The sequence below is a fragment of the Lissotriton helveticus genome, chromosome 2_1 (genome assembly GCF_964261635.1).
Source record: "Lissotriton helveticus chromosome 2_1, aLisHel1.1, whole genome shotgun sequence".
In the NCBI taxonomy this organism is placed as follows: domain Eukaryota; kingdom Metazoa; phylum Chordata; class Amphibia; order Caudata; family Salamandridae; genus Lissotriton; species Lissotriton helveticus.
Window position 1 is genome coordinate 74,352,271 of NC_136059.1, and position 18,754 is coordinate 74,371,024.

The 18,754-nt window shown below is 45.9% G+C and overlaps 1 protein-coding gene across 1 annotated transcript in view; it reads left to right on the forward strand.

The window, feature by feature from the left end:
* RAB11FIP5 (RAB11 family interacting protein 5) overlaps positions 1-18,754 on the forward strand; it is a 261,973-nt gene that overhangs the window by 152,936 nt on the left and 90,283 nt on the right. The window lies entirely within an intron of this gene.

Below are 18,754 nucleotides of genomic sequence, written 5' to 3' on the forward strand. Positions count from 1 at the left end.
GTTTGCGGTACAACATTATCACTGTGCAGAAATAATCCCGGTTACCGTGTTGTCGCTTGCAGAAATGTTTGTATGCAGCATTTTCACATCTCAAAGTAATGCAGCAGAGGGACACTCATAATGAATAATAAATGCATAAATATGTATTTGTAATCTTCAATAATTCATTTGGGCTGAAACATCTAGGCGTCTTGTGTGGGGAGGGTGGTCATGAGTCTATAAGTTGAGTGAGTTGAATTGGTCACTGGGGACTGTTAATGGAAATGGGATAGTCTGATAAGCATGCCAAAGGATGGCTCCTCACACGTTCAACTTGTCGCATAGTTGCCACTCGCTGTTGCCAAATTGTAGTAATGTAATGCCTGGTAAAAGGACAAATTGTCTGCACGTAATCAAAAAACCAAATGCACTCATCCCTTGGGTATGGGGCTAATTCGAACAAATTTTAAGACCTTTGTTCCTCTGGCTGAGATACTCTAATATTGCCTGGCTCTGGACCGAAGCTCTCCTTTCCCTAGCTAATCCCGTCTGTTACCAGCAGTTCGATATGTGTAGCACACGAGGCCTTCATCAGGTTAAGTCCATGGCTGAGGCTGTGGGTAATGTCTGCGTGTTTTTTAAACACTTCTGCACCTGAGGTCAGTATCCAAGATCTGCATGTAAATTAGAGGGAACTGTTTTGCGTTTGGCGATTGGGTATACGATTCACACTGAGAATCTTTCAAACTGCAACCTTAGTTTCTCCCATTCGGGTGAAAACAGAAAAGAAATGCCGATTGCCAAGTACGGCACAACAGAAAAGTTATGCTTTCAACAGGCCGATTGCCAAGTACTTCAAAAGGGGTGTAATGCCAGAAACCGGTCCTCGGAAGCTTGTTTCCCGTCCAGGGAAGGCATGGCTTGGCAGTTCGGGCTGAACTGTTCCCATGAGCCACAGGGTCAGACTAATTTGCATATAGCCATGTCTGAACTGGCGTGGCAGAGTGGGCTAAAGAACGGTGATGGGTCAAACCCAGATCTTTTGACTGGGTGTGAGTGTTTGATTGATTCAGATGCTCCGTCCATTACCACCCCCTTTTGTACCGCGATTGCCAAGTACGACACAACCGTCTGTTATCCCTTAAAACATTTTTTAACTCTCTTGTCATAATAGGATCCTAGACCTCTAAAGGCCCTTGATTACTAGAATCAAGCACTTGTCTCTCCTCTCTTATCCAAAGTGCATTCATCCTATTATTATTTCAATATTTTGTGATGTCGGTCTATTGGTATATTCACTCTATAGCTGCTATGATTTTGTTTCAGATAGTTGGAAATTAGAGTTTTGCCCAATTCATTATACATAACCCTTGTTTAACGCATTAGCAACCCTAAATCTATTAAATATTTGCAACTGGTCCCAAAGAAGACTTGTGTGGCACATGAAGCCATTGTGACCAGCAATCCACATTTTGTGCAATGTAAGCATTATTTGTACTAGCCCAACATCCATTCGCCCTTGACTTGGGATATATGTGTATTTGAGGAGTGAAAACCTAGCTAAAGATCACTCAAGTGGTGGACAGGAGCGTTTGCCTTGAGACACTCCGCCGGGTCCTTCACAAGGCATAAGAGTTCAGCATTTCCAGTGCTGAACGGGGCTGTGCTCTATCCCCATGTATTGACTGATCTGTCCTTTTCCCAATGGTTGTTTACATCTGGCTATCTTCTGCTTTCTGGTGGACATCTATCCACACACTGTGGTTGCTTTATTGGCCAGTTGTGAAGCGATGCCACGTCTGGTGGACCTTCATGTGATATGCCTGGTCTTGAAAATGATCGCACTGAGTGGGAGCCAATGCAGTTCCAGTAGGGTTGGGGTCAAAACATCAAAGTTCCTTAGGCTACTTTTCAGGGAGACCAGTTTGGTATGCGGGAGACCACAGTGCAGGACATCGCCTCTGTCCAGATGCAAGACGACTAAGGCTTGTCCTTTTGTCCTGAAGTCGGTTCTTTACAAAGCAGGATTCCTGCCACCAAGGTATCTTGGAGATGTGCTCTTTGAGCACAAAATCACTGAGTAACTTTGAACACCAGCGCCTCCAATGTCATTTAGGGGATGAATCTTGTGGGTTTCAATTTAATTGCCAGGCCTGGAGCTTTGCTCGTTTGTTGCTGTTGGTGAACAGGAAGAGTTCTGTTGTGGTTGGAGTTTTAGGCAGGTTGCTGGACATGAGATGTTGAATGAGTTTGCAGCAGCATTTGAGATGCTGAATATTGTGAATAGTTGTAAATATAGTTGTGCATCATCAGCATAATGATGGCTGATGATGTCTGTCAGTGGCTTCGGAGAGGTTTTGTGTAGATGCGGACGATGAGGAGAGGATGAAGCCTTTGGATAATCAGGGGGAGAGTGGTAGATTCTGGGACCTTGAAGTCCCCGTCTGGACAAGCTGGTGGCAGGGAGTGAGGGAGGAGATGAAGTACTGCAGGTATGCGTAAGTGTGCGGTTTGGCTGTGGATGGCCTACCTGATGGATAGTTGTGTCCCTCCGCCCTTCCAGGCCTCGAAGTGGCCCAAATACAAGTTGCCAATTCCTAAGCGCTATTAGCCGAGGACCCCCAAACAAGAGACTCCCTGGGAGAGGTGAGTTTGTGATGGTTTGCGAGGTGTAAAATTCAGGGAGGACACTGGAGAGCAGTGTAGTAAGGGGCTGTGGAGTGGAGGGAGAATTATGCGTCTCGTGACAGGCCATTCTGGTGTATGGTGTGATATTGATGCTTCTTGTGGCCTGGGCTCTGGCTATCTGGTGTTTCGTGAGGGGAGACCGTCCTGAAGGGCACCGATTGATTGCTGAGGAACCGTGGGAATTCTAATTTTGCAATTCTGCATATAGTGTAAATCTAAAATGTTCTCTTTTTTTAAGCAATCCCTCACTAACCTTTAAGTGAAGATTCTGCCCTTTTAATATCCTATTTTTTGTTGATAATCAAATTTTATTGAAGTTTGCAATCCAAATAAGTTCATTGGTAACAAGTCACACATTTCATTTAAAAACCCCTCACCCTCCCTAATGACAACACAGATCTTATTAGTCTTTTCAGAGTAAGGAACTAGCGCCCCCATAACAGATTGAGTTAGCAAGATAGGACTCATCAAGATGGTAACAGGCCAAACCAATTGCCCCACACTTTGCTGAACATCTCTGGGCATCCCCGAGCCTCAAAGAGGGCCTCCTTCTGCACCCCTCACCAGTCCACACCCCTCCTCCATTTCTGTAGTACCCGTGCCTCAGTCTGGGACCATCTAGCCGCAATGTCTCGTTTCGCCACTGCCAACGCTGTTCCCAGAAAGCGCTTGTCGGCCCGGGAGCCGTCCAGGCCATCAAACACTCCCAATAACAAATGCTTCGGGTCGTGGGGAACTACCCATCCCAAAGCCCGTGTAAGCTCCATTTCCACCCCTTTCCAGAATGGATCTAAGGCCGGACAGAGCCATACCATGTGATAGAAGTCGGCTGGGGTGCCAGCACCACGCGCACAGGCCGGGGAGGTTCTCGCACCGGCTCGAAAGAGACGGGCCGGCATGAGATATGCCGTGTGGAGGTAGAAAGCTGGACCAGGGGTAGCTTTGAAGATGTGGTTAGGGTTTTGGGTGCCATAAGGGCGTCACGCCAGTTTCCTTCGTCCAAAGGACCCATCACTCCCTAAGGCGATCCAAGGATGTGGGGCAGTTATTAATCAGTATATACGGGACACTCCCCCTCTCCCCAGGTTACCCAACATGACTTGGGCCTCTAGAGAACTAAACTCCGGAAGGGAAGTGGGTGCTGGGAGGTGTATGTGGAGGGCGTGGCGGAGTTGCATATATTTATAGAATAATATCCTATTTTAATGGACATTATATTCTTACGTCTGATATAGATGTATGCGTATTTGTTTCTTGTTGTGGTTTGTGATTTCATGGTTGAGGATGCGAGCATTTTTATCATGGAGAGGTCTATCACTTACTCCCCACCCAGACTCCTGTTTGCATGCTCTGTGACTCTTTCCTTGCTTTTCAACTATGTTAATGTGCTAAATCTTATATTTTTAAAAGTTCCTTAATACCTTGCATCTTTTTTGTGCTCTTTCTCCCCCTTTTTTTTTTACCTTTATCAATTTTTGTTATAATACCATTTCAGGCCTCTTTTCCCTTTCCATTTGCTTCTGCTAATTTAAAGCGGCATCAGCGCATAATTAGTGACTGTCCTTCTCCTCTTTATCTTTGCCCGCTATCTTAACATCAGATTGTGCACTGTTGTGATTTTGCTTCCATGTCTAGGTTTTTCTTCCTTTGAAAAGTTTCCTCTATCCTTCCTGTTTCATTTCCCATCAGCCAGCGGTCTATGCAAAGTCGTTTTTTTCTTGTGCGCTACATCCAGTGAAAGTGGTAGCATTTACTCTTTCCTTTCGCCCAAGATGGCGCATTCGCTTTTCCCATGTTAGGATATACTGATCTCTCATGTGGTTGGGCGTTCAGAGAGCTTCTACCTTTTTAAAATTGCTCCTGCAAGAAGAGGACTATGGGCGTGACACGCCCTTGGACATGGCGACTTGCTGTGCGCTTACTGTGGGATGAGGATACGCTTGAATGCCTGGTTGTCTTGTAAGTTCTCAACTCCTGCTTACTGGTTCAAGTTTCAACACCATCTCACTCCCTAGACTTTCTTCTTGTACTGTTCATCTGTCGCCTGGGGGCGGGGACTTTTTATTACTATTTGGAGGCCATGGACGCATCTCTTTATACGACAAGCTTTCTCGAAATGCTCCAGCTCTTCCTCATGCCACATATTAAGCCCTTGCAGGAATAATTTTGCATTCTTATTGCCTATTTTGACTACTGAGACACATAGCTAACCTTTCTGTGACCACAAATTGTCTACTATAGGTGTCCTAGGGCGTTGGGTACTATTGCTTTTTTCATAGGGTGGCAAGTATAGCACTCACTGACCTTTGGGCAGGTTCAACATGTACCGGTCGTAGGATGCTTGTTTCTGGTCCAGGGAGGACCTGGCCTGGCAGTTCGGGCTGGACTGTTGCCACGGGAATCGGGGTCAAGACTGATTTGCATATGACTGGGTCTAAACTGGAATGGTGTGGTGAACAACAAAACAATGAATTTAGGCCCAGATCTCTGACAGTAGATGAGTGTTTGAAATTGTTCAGAATTCCGTCCATCAATTGTTCTTTTTGCAGGCTTACGCTATAGAAATACCATAAACATACATTCATCTTAGGTCTTGACTCTACCAGGGAGTCAGGGTTTCTTTTAAGAGCTGATGATGGTTTGAAATAGTATATACAGTATAATACAAAGCGGTTCGATGCCATTATACCGCCAGGGCTTTATCTTATGGAAAGGGTTGGTATTTGTTAATATCAGCAAAATGCTAAACATTTAACCCCTCCCGTGCTCATGACGAGCTGAGCTCGTCATGATGCACGGTTGCGCTGTGCTGATGACAAGCTGAGCTCGTCATGAGCACAGCGCCACCGTGCAGCGTGGCGAGCTGAGCACGTCACAAGCACCGTGCCCCCCTCTACACCCAGCACCGCGGGGGAATTAGCCCCGCGGCAAAGGGGTTAAAACAAGGATTAACAAAAAAAATGCCCATAACCTCTTCATGGACACGGACACTGAAGAATAGTCTATGGTTTTGCATTTCATTTATCATAGTGGCATTTGAGCACATGGAGCGATCAGGAGTACCACACAATCATCTGATTGCCTGATATGGTCCGGTATATTCTGTTTCAGTCTTAGTCCAAGGAACAACTTGCCCATCTGATAGACGTGTAGCCGCTGATTCCTTACTTTTGAATTTCCCAGGTGTCAAACTGGATCAGGAAAACTTTTCTTTAAGCAATACCCCTGCATGTCAGTAGGTGGCATTGGTCAGCTCGCAGACATAGTTATTTTCTTTCTGAGCCAGCCAGCGCAGATCTGTGAAGAGAGCTACCCTCCGTTAAAAAAAAGCCTGCCAAAAATCAACATTTAGTCAATTCCCCTCCCCCTTGTTGGTGTGTAGGCTTTGCCATCATGTCTACGAAGACTTCTGGTTTCAAACTGAGCTGCACCTGTCACCAAGCCATGTCAGTGATTGACCCACACTTGGGCATCGAGTGCAACCACAACGCCCAAGTCGTGCTCTAACTGCCAGGCCATGGCTTCAAAATCTTTGAGGGATCGGTCCTTAAAGTTGCTTGCGGCCCGGCATTCAGCACCACGTCCTTCTCCTCAGAGGTCTCGTTCGCAGTCCCAGTCGAGAGGAAGGTCCGGGCAACGCTCCAGGAGTCCTACGTTTTCGTCCTCCCACTCGGAAGTGCGCTTAGACACTTCTCCATCCGTTGGTCGACACAACCGGTCGTCTCCACGTTCTAGGCCTCATTCTTCTGAACCTGTGCCTGAGTCAGCTCTGCTCTTCCCCGCCCTTCCAGGAGCTGGCATGAGTCCCGGCCAACTTAAGGAATTATATAACGCCATGTGCCTCCTATTTGGGTGGCTGGCAATCCTGGTGCTCCATGAGGCCCTGAAGGTTCAGAGGGGGCTTCATCGGGTTCCGCTCTGGCACTGAGGAATCCCCGATCCTCCCTCCATGGATCCAGACCAACCTTGGTCGTGCCAATGTAACCTTCCCTGGTGGCGAGACAGACTCCTAACGCCGCTGATGCCCCCCTTGATGGCCGTCATCTCCTCGGAGACGAGGCAAACACAGTCCTGCATCACTTTAAGGACTCGGGGGCTACGGCCAAGTCCTTGGGCCTCTCAATGGCCACACGCCCCGTCTGCCTTTTCGTCCCTTTCATAGCTACAGAAGACTCGCCTTCCATGAGACCGCCTAAGTTCAGCAACCTCCGCACGGTCGTAGGCGTGGCACGTTTCAAACCCGTGGCTCGGGCAGCGAGTGGTTGGGTTCAGACCCCCCACAAACCTCCTGCAGCTTCAGCCTCCAAACCTTCCTAGTCTTGTCCTTCCTGATCATGGGCAGCCAATTGGTGGCAGGATCATCCATCACCTCCACCACTGTCAGAACATCACTTCAGACAGATGCGTTCACCATATGGTCCAAAGGGGCTACTCCCGCCCCTTCAAAACTACCCATCCCTCCATGGACAACTTTTGACCAGCCGATGGAAGATCACCTGGCTTTGCTTCAGGAGGAACTCAAGACACTCTTGGCCAAGGGAGCAACAGAGAGGGTTTGGCATCAGAAGTAGGCTGTGGTTGTTATTCCGGCTAATTTCTGGTCCCGAAAAAGGGCAAGGGTCTTCACCCTATTGTAGATCTGCGAGGCCTCAACTACTTCCTCAAAAAGGGAAAGTTCAAGATGCTCACTCTGGCTCAGGTCTTGTCTGCCCTGCACCCAGGAGACTGGATGGTATCGTTGGACTTGCAGGACACCTATTTTCACATTCCTGTCCTACCTGCTTATTGGCGCTACCTGCAGTTTACAGTAGGCCACAAGCATTTTCAGTTCACCGTGCACCACTTGGGCTTTACCAGCGCCTCTTGGGTGTTTACCTAGGTGTTGGCGGTGGTCGCAGCTCATTTGTGCAGATAATCAGAGCTTCTCCAATTGAGCATCTATCCCCCTATCAGGCTTCCCGTAGGGGAGGATCTTCTGTCGCAGCAGCAGGGGAGGATCCTCCACGTGAACCGGCCTTTTTTAAATTTTTTTATTTAAACTTCTTTTTATTAAACATTCGTCAGTATCAATATACAGTATCCTAATAGACCGTAGATGTTGGTACCTCATTATCTCCGTATTACACATTCTGCAACATATAAGCTTATGTATCATCTTCAGTCGTTCAATCAGGTTCCTATCCCGAGACACCCTGCCCGCCACCCCCTCCCATTCCAAGCCACAGGTATCTCCATTGCCCCTGTATGCTTCCCATTGCTGCCACACTTCCCCCGTTTCTTGGAGCACCTCCTGCTTTTATATACTGTCTTTTCGGCCGCACGCAGCAATCCATATCTTTGTTCCATCGTTTCACTGTCTGTGGTTGTGTGGCTCCCCAGGCCCCGGCAATATTCCTTTTTGCCATCTTTGCCACCACTAGCAGCCAGATGCGTTGGTATTTAGGCCATGCCTGTTCTCCCGATATACATAACACATGCCACCTGGCATCAATAGGAACTTCCTGTCTCACCACTTCCGAGATTATCCGCGTCACCCCTGCCAATACCGCCTCTGATCACACCCCCTCTGACAATTTTCCATGGGTATGCGCCCCAGCTTGAACATGAGCACACTGGTGGAGTATGACCTGTGTAGGATTTGCAGATGGACAAGCCTGAACCGTGCCCTGATCGCCACCTCTATGGCTTTGCACTGCCTCCACCCAGTCGTCTTCTTCCAACAAGCCCCATCAGATTCCCAGGTCACCCTTAGCCTCACGAGGAGGTCCGGGGCATTATTAATAATCTTTTTATAGGTGCATGAGAGTGCTTTTTCTAGGATTGGATCCAATAATAATCCATCCTCAAGCAGACTGTATTCAGGAATCTGCTCTCAACTGTAAGTACCTATAATGTTCTGTATCCACTAATTGGTAGACTTTCTGTAGTTCAGGGAACGTGAGCATGGCCTGTCTCCGCCATACATCTCCTAGGCGCACTATATCTATCAGTTTCCATTTATCGAAACCCTGTAGCCTAGCTACTTCCTGTAGTGTATCACTGTTCCATAGGGGGGTCTGTTCAGTCCATCTATTGGCCCAGCCCAAAAATCGATTGGCTTTCGTCCACACACTTACTACTATCTGTGTATGAGATGGCATGCCGTCTTTCTTCCCCCTGTCTATATAGTGCTCTTCGGTGTCCTCCGGCCCCATTGCCCAGTGGTCCACTCTGTATGCCGGGTCGTTCCTATCCGTAAACACCCAGTCATTAATTACCATTAAGTGCGAGGCCCAGTAGTACTTTTGTAGATCAGGGATGGCCAGACCACCCTCATAGACTCCTTTCTGTAATTTGGCTAATGCAATTCTTGCACCCCCACCATCCCACAGTAGTGTTCTTAATTTGCTATTTACGTCCTCAAAGAATTTGTCAGGTATCGGGCAGGGGGTGTTTTGCACAACGTATAGTATTCGTGGTAAGGACATCATCTTGAAGAGTACAGCTCTCCCCATAAGCAATATCGGCAGTTTTCTCCAGTGGGTGACGTCTCTCTGCAAGCGTTCCAATTGAAGTTGTAGCTTTCCTGACAGAAATCCCCCGTCTGTTTTGGCTATTTGTATACCCAAATACTTAAAACTAACTCTAACCTGTAACTTATGGCCGCACCAAGCATTGGGGTGAACCGGCCTTCTTGCGTGAAGATTCAGCGGCAGCAGTTGATAGCATTCGATCTTCATGCCTAAGTTTGTAATTTTATTTTGGTGGCCAGTTGGCCCTCCACCAAGACAGTGTATGCCTGCCGGTGGAACAAATTTGTAAAATATTGCACAGAAAGGTCTATTGATCCTCTTTCTGCTTCCCCCGTTGTACATATGTGTCCACCTTCCCCTTTCATTATGCCTTAGAGGGACCTTAATTTGGTTCTTGCCTTCTTGATGCATGCTCCATTCGAACCTCTGCACAACTGCCCCCTCCAGCCGCTTACCATCAAAACTGTTTTTTTAGTGGCAATCACATCTGCCAGGAGGATGAATGAACTGCATGCTTTGTCATACAAGCCTCCTTCCCTGACAATATTCTTTGACAAATTGGTGCTTCACACTAGGGCGTCTTTCCTCCCGAAAGTAGTAACACCATTCCATGTGGGGCAATCTGTCACCTTGCCCACTTTCTCCGCCTCTCCGCACCCCTCTAAAGAAGAGGAGCAACTCCACCGTCTGGACCCAAAAAGAGCATTGTCGTCCTACCTTGACCACATTAAAGGGTTCCGGGTGGATGACCAACTCTTTGTGGGGTACGTTGGTAGGAAGAAAGGTTGTGCAGCTCAGAAGAGGACTATCTCTCAATGGGTTATTCTCTGCATCCAAATGTGTTGTGCTCTGGCCGAAAATCAGCCTCCTGAAGGCTTGTGGGCTCATTCTACCAGAGCTAAGACTACTACCACAACGGCGTTGCAACGTGGAGGTCCAGTCCTCGACATTTGTCAGGCAGCAACGTGGGCATCCCTGCATACGTTTGCCAAGCGCTACTACCTGGACAGTCAAGTCTGGAGGGACGGTCTTTTTTGCTGATCTGTCATGCAGGACTTGTGGTCTAAACTTGTCCGCAGTCCCTCCTAAAGGGATGGTATTGCTTGGGTATGTATTCAAAGGTAAGGAATCTGCACATGGACTTGTTACCTACTTTTTGTAACGTCTTATCTGGTAGAGACATGATCTACCCGCAGATTCCTTACCAACCCACCCATCCTCTCCACTCTGCTGACAAGTTTCTAGGGTCAGGGCTGATTTCAGGTTTGACACACCAATGTTGGTGCACTACATTGCTCCGAGCTTCAGGCGTGGAATGTAGTGAAAGGTAACTATCGCCAGGGCACTGAGGTGGTGCCTATATTGGGTGAAACGGACGTCACAACTGCGCAGACAATGCCACATGGAGCAAACGGATGCCACCTACCGGCGCACAGGGATATTGCTCAAAGAAAAATCTTCTGAATCCAGTCGTATGCCTAGGAAATTCAAAGGTAAGGAATCTGTGGCTAGATCAGGTCTCTACCAGATAAGGCGTAACCAAAGGTAAGTAACTTGTACTTCAGGACTCTGGATTCAATGAAGGTACTTTAGCCAGCCATAGTCGCTACTTAGGTGCTTCAGAAACGTTAATGCAAGCTCTAAATTGCAGTAATCAAGCAAGCACAATAAGCAAGCTCAACCCTCTCAGGGCAGTTTGAGGTACATTTCTCTACAGCAGAATCTGGGGGGTAAAGTGGTATGATTTTTGTAGATCAGTTTCCCATAGAGTGGCTAAAAAGGCATGATTTTTACAGGCAATTCTGAAACATTTCTATGCAAATAATTGTCCAAAATAAAACACACTTGCTGAGGCCTAATTGTACTTTCCAAAGGATTCAGCCATTTGGTCCTTTGTTTTAGCCCAGGAAGAAGTTTTATGGGCCCCCAGAAAAAAAGTGTCATGTAAGCCTATCTTTTGCCTCCGATACCAGCTAAGTGAGTGTGTAAGATGTCCCTTCTCAGCTCCATGGACGCCTTTGTGTGCCAAAGCCTGTGTTTCTTGCAATGTGTGAAATGCAGGTGATACTACAAAAGCAACCCTTAAAGTCTGCTTTCATCCATAGCACTGTAAATGTATCCCTATTGCTGTGCTTTTCTAGCCAAACTGGATGGTGAGGAGGTGCGAGTGGGGTGGAAAGGGGTGCCGCAACAGAGCATGGGCGGTGATTTTGCGTGGGTGAAGCAGCACATGAGGGGGAGAAAAAACTAGAAAACTCATGCATACTCATGGATTGATGAATGAAAAAGAAAAAGCAAGCCTCTAAAAGTGAGCAGTGGAAGGATACAAGTCGGCCATTTAAAATGATTGTCCTTCACCTGGAGCAAAGCCACCTGACAAATACAAGACGAGGAAGATACGGCATCGAATAAGAAGCAAGCAATTGAGTGACAAAGCCAGCTAATGGTAAGCTATGGGTGGGATGTAAGAACACTAAGGTCTTCTGCAAGCAGACCGCTTATGCTGTCTTGTAGGCCAGACCTTAAAAGGCCATCAGAGGTTTGATGTTTAGAGCAGAACAACAATTCTGCTATTTTATCTTTGCTGTTACTTCTACTGTACCATTTAGCCATTAAAAATATATGCCAGAAAACCAAATAAATTGATTAAGGCATTCTATCCCAGGGCCCTGCTGTCTTATGCCAGCATGCAATGACTTGCCAGTTTTGACAAACCCAGTCTAACAAGCATTGAGAACCAGTAGGTCTGGCTTTAAAGTGCCAGGACACAAACCCAGGGATGCACAAATGTGCGCAAGCTGTTATTGCCTTGTCACATCGTAACTTTCTGCAAGAGACCATAAGCCTAGGGGATACAAAGACAGGTTGCACAGAGAAACCGGTTGCACAGCAACGAAGAACAAATAATGTTCGAACATTTGTAAACCACTGTTTTGGTATCAGCTTGCACTTTAGAATAAGACCTATTGTCTTTGCTAGTGCTTGTTTGTTGTATCTGATCCAGACAACCTAAGCCCAAATGGACCCAGACGTGAGTCGAATGCTTGCTGTACCACACAGCTCAAGCAGTACCTCAATGATGAGGTCTAACCGGCCATACTAGTCTAGGATTTGCATGTGTCCCCTATCCAGAGGGGACATGGCCTGGCGGTTTGGGCCGAACTGTCCTTTTTGAATACTGACAAATGCTGATTTGCATATGTTTGTTTCCTGTCTGTAGCGGCACAATGGTGGAAAATGACTGACAGTTATTATCAGTGGCTGAGATTAATTGAAGCTCTCCACTCATCAGTTTTTCCAGTGTTTATAACTGTGGTTGCAACTGCTGTTACTACCTTGCAGGCTGTTGTCACTGCAGGGGCTGTTGCAGCTGTTGTTGCTTGGAGCAGTTGTTGTTGTTGTGGGTGTGTTTACACTCTTGTGGCTCTAGTAGAAGCAGAACTGCTGTAGTGGTAGCTCTGGTTGAGCCTGTGGTCCCTGCTTAAGTCCATTTTGATGCGACTTCTGCTCTCGTCACTTTTGTAGCAGATGCGGCTGCTTTCGCGGCTGCTGTTGGCACTTCTTTGGTGGAAGCTGTTGCTGATTCACAGATGTGTCCCTGCCATAGTGACAGCCTTTGCTGTTGCACTCGCTGCCTTGGAGGTAGGTGTGGTTGCTGCTGTAATTCCCACTGTATAGTTGTAGTTGCTGATGCGGACTGCTGTGGTGGGTTCTGTAGTTAACTGCTGAGGTCCCTGCTTTGATTACGGCTGTGCTAGAAACTGTCACGGCAGTGGTCTCTTCTGTGCTTTAAACGATTGTTGCTACTGTGGTAGTTTCTGTGGTTGCAGAATGCGGCTAGTATTGTGGTCCCTGTTGCTGCTCTGTTCCTTATAGTGGTTGAAGCTAGTGTGGTTGTTGTTATTGCTGTCATGATGGTAGAGCTTTGGTTGCAGCTGTAGTCGCTGCTCTGTTGCCTGTCTGGTAGAAGCTTTTGTCACTTCTGTGGTCAATGCAATTGTAATGGGAACAACTTTGGTCTGATGTGCTTGCAGCTCATGTTGCTGCTGTGAGATTGGCTGTGGTTGTAGATGTTGCTATTGGTGTCCCTACTAGCTGGCAGGTGGTGGTGTTGCTGCTGTTCCTGCAGTGGTGGCAGCTGTGACCATTGTGGTACCTGCTGTGGTTACAGCAGTTGTCTGCACTGTGCTGGTAGTTGTTGTTCTCCCTGCCACAGCAGTAGCTGTGCTTGCTGCTTTGATCCCGGATATCACAGCAGTTGCTTTTTCCTCTTCGGTCTCTGATGCTTTGGTACATGGGATTGCTGTTGCAGTGCCTGCCGCAGGCTGCATGCTGATGTCACGGGGAGCTCCGAGTGCTGCATTTCTGGGAGGGAAGCTCTGTAATGTGAAATAATATTTTATCTCCCACACCTATGCAAAATCTCAATACAATACGTAACTGCTCAAATTGATACTAAAATCCGTTCTCTTTATTCTTTCTCCTACAATGAGATTTCTGGCAGGCACTGAACTGCCTCCAGCCAGACCTTAGCAGCACCATAGCCAGGGGTTGTTTTCACAATCCTCCAGTAGGTGAAGCTCCAGAGACAGGCCAGTTTCCTCAATCCGCATTGTAAAACTATAGCATGGTCAGACAATTTTGTACCATCTCATGGGCACATTTACTACCTGTTCATGATTATAAATGCTGTCGGAGGTGCAGAATGTGCCTAGCAGATTCCCTCCTGCTTCCAAGCACTCTGAACCAGCAGGCAGGACTTAGTCTTGTGGCGCAAACGGACACTGTGCCATAGAAATGCCTAGTCATTTACATCCACCTCTTAATCACGCCAGGTTTTGGTGATTACTGCGTAGTAAAAAATAAAAATAAAACTTCAGGTTTCGCATGATAACATTGTTAAAAGACATATCCACCTTTTTAATAATAAATAATGTAGCTTGCATGTCACATGCATCCTTCTGCGGGTAGGTGCCATAGCATGTCCTAGCTTTCTACTATCAGTTTAAATTCTGGGAAACCCAGCCAATTTTTAGTAAGTATTTTAATGAAGGAATGTAAGGTTTTGGGAAAGTCATCAGTTTCACATTTGCAGGTAAGATAATGGACCTAAGCCCACATTGTGCCTGGTCTGGAGGTTGGATATTAGAAACTTGGCCAGGTTGGCCTGACCTTTGATCTTTCTTAGGTTAGCGGCCCACTTTAAATGACGTAGTTGCTTGCAGAAAGGTTCATTGTAAAGCCCTTTACCAGTTGCTCCTTGTGAAAAATGAATGGTCCGTGAGCAGGGAGTGGCTCTTCCTGTCCAACGCTCCTGCATTTCTTCCTCCAGCAAGGGGAATTTGGTGAATTAAATAAACCATCTGACACAACCAAGGGCCCCTGGACCCCTTTCTCTCTTCATGAAACAGCCCGTCTTCATCAAAGTGTCTTCATCGTCAGCTTGCGAATATCTCTAGGATATCATTCGATTGGTGCCTCTCCATGGCTACCCTTCAAAGCCCCTCAGACTCCCGCCACCAGATCATGGAGGCAGGTAGACCCGTGTCACTGCCTGTCCACTGTTTCGTTCACACCCATAAATTTCTGCCACCGAGGCCAGCAGTACAATCAGCACATGGAGGCGGCTCTGAGACCTGCCTGTGCGCCTAAATATTTTAAAACGCCAAAGAAGGCCGCTACCCAGAGACCGTTCAGCCAGTGTCACTGCCTGTCCACTGTTGTCCGTCAAGCCCCACAGATGTCTGTCCTCTAGGGAGAGCGAGCAGCAGCACAGGGCGCTCTGATCCTACAAGAGTGTCCTCCCCTTTACTGGTGCTGTAGAGCTTCAGGTGTAGTCAGGATGAGTATGAGGCCAAGAGGCTTCCAAAGCTCTAGGACTTATCCAGAGCTTGTGGCTCTGGCCCAAATTCAGTAACCAAGTGCGAAGAGGTGCAGAAATGACTGTATTGCAAGAGAGGATTTCAAGGTTGTCTGTAGTTTTATTGAACACTAACTGAGCCCAGCCTCCCTAAGATTAACTTGGAAATTAAAAGCATCCTACTCTTTGACTGCTCAGTGATGAGGACATCACAGGACAGCCAGCTGTCACAGTACAACTTCCACTCCACAAAGAGAAGGATAGAAGTTATGTGCTCATGTTAAGATCACTGATAGAACACACTCCACTTTAACACTTGCTACAATGGAACTTGTAGCCGTGTACTGAATATGAACAACATAAAACACGGCCGCTTAATAAAATATGAAGCAACACAAAATACAACACATTAATGGGCAACGTCTTTCCAAATGCATAACCTTAGGCAGCATTGCATATAGTTACTCAGGTTTATGGGCAGTCTGAAATTTTTAACCGCTCTTCACAGAACTGCTGCCCCCCTTACCCATAACCTTTTGAAAATAATGCTTATTTACTTCTTTCTTCTCAAAGTTTGCCAACATACCACTGCCCGCCATCTACTCCCACTGCCACAAACATCTCATATGCACAGTGTCTTCACTCCAGTTCCTTAACCAGCACTCTTAACTCTCCACACACTTTCCATTACCTCTAATCCATCTTAGTCATTTACTGGCATGACCATCTGCATTCGTCTGACTCCACACATCACCCAGTTAAATGTACTCTATTTTCATGATACTCATCCACAATAGACCTTTTTTATTTTAAATAGACTTAATTCTTAAGATACTTTCCTGCCTCTTGTTAATTCGAACTGTGTTTTTCCTTTGGCCACATGTGAGGTGAACGATAAGCCCACCCCAACCCTTCTACAGCTTCGGCCCCATCTCTTCGACTCCTGGAGGCGCTTGGATCGCACTCTGGCAGTACCCAACTAAATCTACCATGACAATAATTTGTTCTCAGTTTTCTTAAATAAGTAAAGACCTTGGCGATGAATTGCATTGTTGACATTGTCTGTACGAATTGTCCGCCATTCCTTTACTCTTTAGAAACTCGATCACCTGATCAGTTGTCGGATCACTCCTTAATCTCCATTCTGAAAGATCAACTGGTACCAACATGCACCAAAACCCTTCACAGATGACAACGGGATCAATATGAACGCTATGTGCAACCTGTACAATTCTATCCCATGGTCCCATTAAGGAAACTAACATTTTTCTGCTGACAACCCATCTTCTTCTGACAACTAGTCACCAAAAAAGCCTGCTATACTTTTCTTAAAGATCCTCCTCCTGGCTACTCTTTAACCATCAAACTCTAAACATCTCAAATTACCTTGTCCAAACCAATCCTTTCTCAACCCAAACCTTTCCTTACACTTCACACTATCCATACCAGTTTCAGCAATTGCACATTCTTCAATATCCTCACAAATCGCATCTTCTGATAATTATTTTTGTAATTTGGATAAGTCGTCCGCCCTTACACTTCTCCCACCTGGCATGCATTTAAAGTTGAAATTCTACTCCACTAGTTTTGTCGCCAGTCTAAACACTATTGCAGTGGATTCGCTTTCAGACCCAAGTCCTGAGAATGAAAGATCTTCCCCAAAGGTATGTTCTGAACTTTTCTTTCTACTCCCCAGACACAAGTCAATAATATTTTTGCTAGGATTTAGTACCTCTGTTATACTTGTCTTAAAACTCTGGAGACAAACCCCCTGGCTCTCTCTCGACTTACATCACCCTACATTAACACTTCCCTAATTCACCGGCATACTCTGTGACAACACATTCGTCAAAAGGCTAAAGCGTCGTTTTTACTGTGTCAACAGCCAGTTGACACTTTTCCCTCTATTTGAGCCCTACCTTTTTCTTTAGAGTTTCAAAAGATTTTGCCACCGGCAAAATAGTTTTTAAACTTGTTTTGAAACTCGTGCAAGACCTTACCTGATCTTTCTTTGAGTAAAGGTCCACTAACATTACTGTCTGCTAGACTGAGCGTTTTTTTGATCATCTGTCAAAATGTGCCCCAGCTGTAAAATTTCTCACACTCTGAACAAGAACTTTGCTTTCTACAAGATCACACCATTGTCACGCAAAATCTTCAACACTCTCCGCAGGGTGTTATTACATTACATTACATCCTTTCCAAAAATCATTTAGACCTTCTGAAAAGCTAAAACATACTCGTTCCTTAAACATGTTTGACTTGGTCTTCTGTAAAGCGGAGGTTGGCGGACGCCGGGCCTAATGGCATTCAGTAGATTTCATATGTACCACCTGAGGTCACAAAAGCTTTAAGTTGTCTTGATGATGGGTCCAAGACCACCTGCTGATGCTCAACCTTCACATTTAATCTTGTGTACCATTTGAGCAGACCCGCTTTGGTGATGAGATGCTCTTTTCCAGTGATACTCCTAGATCAACACAAAAGCGCAACTCTGTATTTATTGTGAATTAAAACGAATGGTAAAAGTGTAAAGTGGCATTCATTGGTTCAATAATACCCTGATTTAGCATGTCTTTACTACGATTCCCCAGATCACCCCTAACACTGTTATAAGTGTGCTGTTTGTGCTTAACAGAATTATGATTTTGCTTGAGTTTGATAGTACGAACATAATCTTTGATCGTACCCAAATGGTCATTAAAATTCTCTGGAAATGTATTGGCTGATTTACTTGCAATATCTTCAACAAAGGAAACTTGCATCTTCTCTCCAGTTGTGGAAAGCATTGTGAAGTAAAGCTAATGCCACCACCCTACAACAGTTATGCCCTTCTTTGCAACATAAACCTTTGCTTTGATGCCTTGGTCTTTCAAGGTGATCTGAACCCAAAAGTAACCAACCAAGTTATTTTGCTGCCTTTAGATCCAATGTCGTAATGTAATGAAACAATTTGACACCAATTACTTTCAGACTTTTTGTGCAAAAAAACTGTGACTCTTACACTAGTCAACTACTTCTCGGCCAATAAATATCCTAAAATAATAATATGGTATAATCACCAGGAAATCAATGTATGTATCCTCTAGTCTCACCTTCATTCTGATAGTCACATTTCTTGACTTGGACCCCTTCAGCTTCTAAAACAAATTCTTTCATTAAATCTCTCCACAGCATATTCTTCCTCCGTACCTTGACTGTTAACACCGGACTTCCTTCCACCTGCCATTCTTGCATTCTTCACTAAATTTACCTACATAACCACACTTTCTGCAAGTCTGCCCTCCTTCTGGCCAACATCTGACATTCACCAAATGAGAAAATCACCCACATTTGAAACACCGAAGATTTCTGGTTCTTTGCCTACCCATCTTTCTTGGCATTGCTGCTTTGTTTATTCGCCATCCTATCAGATTATTTTCTTGTTGGTCTTTGAATTAACACATTGACAACATTTACATGACCCCTCAATGATGAGTAGTTTGAGGAACTGCAGAACAGAAATCTCAGGTGGAGCTGAGCTGTCGCTGGGCAGATCAGGGGACTGGGCTTCTTCGGCAGCTTAAATGGTGTCAGCCTGGCATTGTTTCAGTGTGGACCATTTCCCCCAGAATTGGGACTTATGGCTCCGTCTCCTACCATACTTAGGCCATACAAGTTATTTATTCTGATGACCCTTCCATCTATAGTGCTTCAACCGCAATCAGCATTTTGT